Raw genomic sequence first — 7,145 nt, 5'->3', positions numbered from 1 at the left:
GGAGACCGAAAGGTCGAGCGTGAATCATATAGTAGATATGATCAACATAGTGATGTTCACCATTGAAAACTACTCCATCTCACGTGATGATCGGACATTGTTTAGTTGATATGGATCATGTGATCATTTAGATGACTAGAGGGATGTCTATCTAAGTGGGAGTTCTTAAGTAATATGATTAACTAAACTTTAATTTATCATGAACTTAGTCCTGATAGTATTTTGCAAATTATGTTGTAGATCAATAGCTCGCGTTGTAGCTTCCCTTTTTTATATGTTCCTAGAGAAAACTAAGCTGAAAGATGATAGTAGCAATGATGCGGACTGGGTCTGTGATCTGAGGTTTATCCTCATTGCTGCACAGAAGAATTATGTCCTTGATGCACCGCTAGGTGACATACCTATTGCAGGAGTAGATGTAGAAGTTATGAACGTTTGGCTAGCTCAATATGATGACTACTTGATACTTTAGTGAACCATGCTTTGAGGCTTAGAACCAGGACTTCAAAAACGTTTTTGAACGCCACAGAGCATATGAGATGTTCCAAGAGCTGAAATTGGTATTTCAGACTCATGCCCGTGTCGAGAGGTATGAGGCATCAGACAAATACTTCGCCTAAAAAATGAAGGAGAATTGCTTAGGTAGTGAGCATGTGCTTAGAGTGTCTGGGTACTACAATCGCTTGAATCAAGTGGGAGTTAATCTTCCAAATAAGATAGTGATTGACAGAGTTCTCTAGTCACCATCACCAAGTTACTGGAACATCGTGATGAACTATAGTATGCAAGGGATGACGAAAATGATTCCCGAGTTATTCGTGATGCTGAAAATCGACGAAGGTAGAAATCAAGAAAAAGCATCAAGTGTTCATGATTGACAAGACTACTAGTTTCAAGAAAAGGGCAAAGGGAAAGAGAAGGAACTTCAAGAAGAATGGCAAGCAAGTTGTCACTCCCGTGAAGAAGCCCAAAGCTGGACCTAAGCCTAAAACTAAGTGCTTCTACTGCAAAGGAAATGGTCACCCAAAGCGGAGTTACCCCAAACATTTGGTGGATAAGAAGGATGGCAAAGTGAACAAAGGTATATTTGATATACATATTATTGATGTGTACCTTACTAGTGCTCATAGTAACCCTTGGGTATTTGATACTTGTTCGGTTGCTAAGATTAGTAACTCGAAACAGGAGTTGCAGAATAAATAGAGACTAGTTGCGGGTGAAGTGATGATGTATATTGGAAGTGGTTCCAAGATTGATATGATCATCATCGCATAGCCCCTATACTTTCGGGATTAGAGTTGAGCCTAAATAAATGTTATTTGGTGTTTGCGTTACAGCAAGAATATGATTAGATCATGTTTATTGCAATACGGTTATCCATTTAAGACAGAGAATAATTGTTATTCTATTTACATGAATAAAACCTTCTATGGTCATACACCCAAAGTTGATGGTTTATTGAATCTCGATCGTAGTGATACACATATTCATACTATTGATGCCAAAAGATGCAAAGTTGATAATGATAGTGCAACATACTTGTGGCACTGCTGTTTGGGTCATATTGGTGTAAAGCGTGTTGGGGAACGTAGTAATTTCAAAAAAATTCCTACGCACACGCAAGATCATGGTGATGCATAGCAATGAGAGGGGAGAGTGTTGTCCATGTACCCTCGTAGACCGAAAGCGGAAGCGTTAGAACAACGCGGTTGATGTAGTAGTACGTCTTCACAGCCCTACCGATCAAGCACCGAAAGTACGACACCTCCGAGTTCTAGCACATGTTCAGCTCGATGACGTCCCTCGAACTCCGATCTAGCCGAGTGTCGAGGGAGAGTTCCGTCAGCACGATGGCGTGGTGACGATGATGATGTTCTACCGTCGCAGGGCTTCGCCTAAGCACCGCTACAATATTATCGAGGTGGACTATGGTGGAGGGGGGCACCGCACACGGCTAAGAGATCAATGATCTATTGTTGTCTCTAGAGGTGACCCCTGCCCCCGTATATAAAGGAGCAAGGGGGGAGGGGGCGGCCGGCCAGGGAGGAGGCGCGCCATGGGGAGTCCTACTCCCACCGGGAGTAGGACTCCCTCCTTTCCTTGTTGGACTTGGAGAAGGGGGGAAAGAGGAGGGAGAGAGAGGAAGGAAAGGGGGGCGCCGCCCCCCTCTCCTTGTCCTATTCGGACTAGGGGGGAGGGGTGCGCGGCCCAGTCCTGGCCGCCTATCCTCTTCTCCACTAAGGCCCATTAAGCCCCGGGGGGGGGGGTCCGGTAACCCCTCGGTACTCTGGTAAAATCCCGATTTCACCCGGAACACTTCCGATATCCAAATATAGGCTTCCAATATATCAATCTTCATGTCTCGACCATTTCGAGACTCCTCTTCATGTCCATGATCACATCCGGGACTCCGAACAACCTTCGGTACATCAAAACTCATAAACTCATAATATAACCGTCATTGAAACTTTAAGCGTGCGGACCCTACGGGTTCGAGAACTATGTAGACATGACCGAGACACGTTTCCGGTCAATAACCAATAGCGGAACCTAGATGCTCATATTGGCTCCTACATATTCTACGAAGATCTTTATCAGTCAAACCGCATAACAACATACGTTGTTCCCTTTTGTCATCGGTATGTTACTTGCCCGAGATTCGATCGTCGGTATCTCAATACCTAGTTCAATCTCGTTACCGGCAAGTCTCTTTACTCGTTATGTAATGAATCATTTCGTAACTAACTCATTAGCTACATTGCTTGCAAGTCTTATAGTGATGTGCATTACCGAGAGGGCCCAGAGATACCTCTCCGACAATCGGAGTGACAAAACCTAATCTCGAAATACGCCAACTCAACATGTACCTTTGGAGACACCTGTAGAGCTCCTTTATAATCACCCAGTTATGTTGTGACGTTTGGTAGCACACAAAGTGTTCCTCCGGTAAACGGGAGTTGCATAATCTCATAGTTTGGAACATGTATAAGTCATGAAGAAAGCAATAGCAACATACTAAACGATCAAGTGCTAAGCTAATGGAATGGGTCAAGTCAATCACATCATTCTCCTAATGATGTGATCCCGTTAATCAAATGACAACTCATGTCTATGGTGAGGAAACATAACCATCTTTGATTAATGAGCTAGTCAAGTAGAGGCATACTAGTGACATTATGTTTGTCTATGTATTCACAGATGTATCATGTTTCCGGTTAATACAATTCTAGCATGAATAATAAACATTTATCATGATATAAGGAAATAAATAATAACTTTATTATTGCCTTTAGGGCATATTTCCTTCAGTCTCCCACTTGCACTAGAGTCAATCTAGATTACACAGTAATGATTCTAACACCCATGGAGCCTTGGTGCTGATCATGTTTTGCTCGTGGAAGAGGCTTAGTCAACGGGTCTGCAACATTCAGATCTGTATGTATCTTGCAAATCTCTATGTCTCCCACCTGGACTTGGTCCCGGATGGAATTGAAGCGTCTCTTGATGTGCTTGGTCCTCTTGTGAAATCTGGATTCCTTTGCCAAGGCAATTGCACAATTATTGTCACAGAAGATCTTCATTGGTCCCGATGCACTAGGTATGACACCTAGATCAGAAATGAACTCCTTCATCCAGTCTCCTTCATTTGCTGCTTCTGAAGCAGCTATGTACTCCGCTTCGCATGTAGATCCTGCCACGACGCTTTGTTTAGAACTGCACCAACTGACAGCTCCACCGTTCAATATAAACATGTATCCGGTTTGCGATTTAGAATCGTCCGGATCAGTGTCAAAGCTTGCATCGACGTAACCATTTACGACTAGCTCTTTGTCACCTCCATAAACGAGAAACATATCCTTAGTCCTTTTCAGATATTTCAGGATATTCTTGACCGCCGTCCAGTGATCCAATCCTGGATTACTTTGGTACCTCCCTGCTAAACTTATTGCTAAGCATACATCAGGTCTGGTACACAGCATTGCATACATGATAGAGCCTATGGCTGAAGCATAGGGAACATCTTTCATTTTCTCTCTATCTTCTGCTGTGGTCGGGCATTGAGTCTGACTCAACTTCACACCTTGTAATACAGGCAAGAACCCTTTCTTTGCTTGATCCATTTTGAACTTTTTCAAAACTTTATCAAGGTATGTGCTTTGTGAAAGTCCAATTAAGCGTCTTGATCTATCTCTATAGATCTTGATGCCTAATATGTAAGCAGCTTCACCGAGGTCATTCATTGAAAAACTTTTATTCAAGTAACCTTTCATGCTATCCAGAAATTCTATATCATTTCCAATTAACAATATGTCGTCTACATATAATATCAGAAATGCTACAGAGCTCCCACTCACTTTCTTGCAAATACAGGCTTCTCCAAAAGTCTGTATAAAACCATATGCTTTGATCACACTATCAAAGCGTTTATTCCAACTCCGAGAGGCTTGCACCAGTCCATAAATGGATCGCTGGAGCTTGCACACTTTGTTAGCACCTTTTGGATCGACAAAACCTTCTGGTTGCATCATATACAATTCTTCTTCCAAAAATCCATTCAGGAATGCAGTTTTGACATCCTTTGCCATATTTCATAATCATAAAATGCGGCAATTGCTAACATAATTCGGACAGACTTAAGCATCGCTACGGGTGAGAAAGTCTCATCGTAGTCAACTCCTTGAACTTGTCGAAAACCTTTCGCAACAAGTCGAGCTTTGTAGACAGTTACATTACCATTAGCATCAGTCTTCTTCTTGAAGATCCATTTATTCTCGATGGCTTGCCGATCATCGGGCAAGTCAACCAAAGTCCATACTTTGTTCTCATACATGGATCCCATCTCAGATTTCATGGCCTCAAGCCATTTTGCGGAATCTGGGATCATCATCGCTTCCTCATAGTTTGTAGGTTCGCCATGGTCAAGTAACATGACTTCAAGAATAGGATTACCGTACCACTCTGGTGCGGATCTTACTCTGGTTGACCTACGAGGTTCGGTAGTAACTTGATCTGAAGTTTCATGATCAATATCATTAGCTTCCTCACTGATTCTTGTAGTCGTCACAGGAACCGGTTTCTGTGATGAACTATTTTCCAATAAAGGAGCAGGTACAGTTACCTCATCAAGTTCTACTTTCCTCCCACTCACTTCTTTCGAGAGAAACTCCTTCTCTAGAAAGGATCCGAATTTAGCAACAAAAGTCTTGCCTTCAGATCTATGATAGAAGGTGTACCCAATAGTCTCTTTTGGGTATCCTATGAAGACACATTTCTCCGATTTAGGTTCGAGCTTATCTGGTTGAAGTTTCTTCACATAAGCATCGCAGCCCCAAACTTTAAGAAACGACAACTTTGGTTTCTTGCCAAACCACAGTTCATAAGGCGTCGTCTCAACGGATTTTGATGGTGCCCTATTTAACGTGAATGCGGCCGTCTCTAAAGCATAACCCCAAAACGATAGCGGTAAATCAGTAAGAGACATCATAGATCGCACCATATTTAGTAAAGTACGATTACGACGTTTGGACACACCATTACGCTGTGGTGTTCCGGGTGGCGCGAGTTGCAAAACTATTCCGCATTGTTTCAAATGTAAACCAAACTCGTAACTCAAATATTCTCCTCCACGATCAGATCGTAGAAACTTTATTTTCTTGTTACGATGATTTTCCACTTCACTCTGAAATTCTTTGAACTTTCCAAATGTTTCAGACTTGTGTTTCATTAAGTAGATATACCCATATCTACTCAAATCATCTGTGAAAGTGAGAAAATAACGATACCTGCCGCGAGCCTCAATATTCATTGGACCACACACATCAGTATGTATGATTTCCAACAAATCAGTTGCTCGCTCCCTAGTTCCGAAGAACGGCGTTTTAGTCATCTTGCCCATGAGGCACAGTTCGCAAGTACCAAGTGATTTAATCAAGTGATTCCAAAAGTCCATCTGTATGGAGGTTCTTCATGCGCTTTACACCAATATCACCCAAACGACAGTGCCACAAATAAGTTGCACTATCATTATCAACTCTGCATCTTTTGGCTTCAACATTATGAATATGTGTATCACTACTATCGAGATTTAATAAAAATAGACCACTCTTCAAGGGTGCATGACCATAAAAGATATTACTCATATAAATAGAAGAACCATTATTCTCTGATTTAAATGAATAACCATCTCGCATCAAACAAGATCCAGATATAATGTTCATGCTTAACGCTGGCACCAAATAACAATTATTCAGGTCTAAAACTAATCCTGAAGGTAGATGTAGAGGTAGCGTGCCGACCGCGATCACATCGACTTTGGAACCATTTCCCACGCGCATCGTCACCTCATCTTAGCCAATCTTCGCTTAATCCGTAGTCCCTGTTTCGAGTTGCAAATATTAGCAACAGAACCAATATCAAATACCCAAGTGCTACTGCGAGCATTAGTAAGGTACATATCAATAACATGTATATCACATATACCTTTGTTCACCTTGCCATCCTTCTTATCCGCCAAATACTTGGGGCAGTTCCGCTTCCAGTGGCCAGTCTGTTTGCAGTAGAAGCACTCAGTCTCAGGCTTAGGTCCATATTTGAGTTTCTTCTCTTGAGCAGCAACTTGTTTGCCGTTCTTCTTCCCTTTACCCTTTTTCTTGAAACTGGTGGTCTTATTGACCATCAACACTTGATGCTCCTTCTTGATTTCTACCTCCGCAACTTTTAGCATTGCGAAGAGCTCGGGAATAGTCTTGTCCATCCCTTGCATGTTATAGTTCATCATGAAGCTCTTCTAGCTTGGTGGCAGTGATTGAAGAATTTTGTCAATGACACTATCATCAGGAAGATTAACTCCCAGTTGAATCAAGTGATTATTATACCCAGACATTTTGAGTATATGTTCACTGACAGAACTATTCTCTTCCATCTTGCAGCTATAGAACTTATTGGAGACTTCATATCTCTCAATCCGGGCATTTGCTTGAAATATTAACTTCAACTCCCGGAACATCTCATATGCTCCATGACGTTCAAAACGTCGTTGAAGTCCCGGTTCTAAGCCGTAAAGCATGGCACGCTGAACTATTGAGTAGTCATCAGCTTTGCTCTGCCAGATGTTCTTAACGTCGTCAGTTGCATCTGCAGCAGGC

This window comes from Triticum dicoccoides, chromosome 5B (assembly GCF_002162155.2).
Source record: "Triticum dicoccoides isolate Atlit2015 ecotype Zavitan chromosome 5B, WEW_v2.0, whole genome shotgun sequence".
NCBI classification, from domain to species: Eukaryota; Viridiplantae; Streptophyta; class Magnoliopsida; order Poales; family Poaceae; genus Triticum; species Triticum dicoccoides.
The sequence above is the reverse complement of the archived record's forward strand: the minus strand, read 5'-3'. Positions refer to the sequence as shown.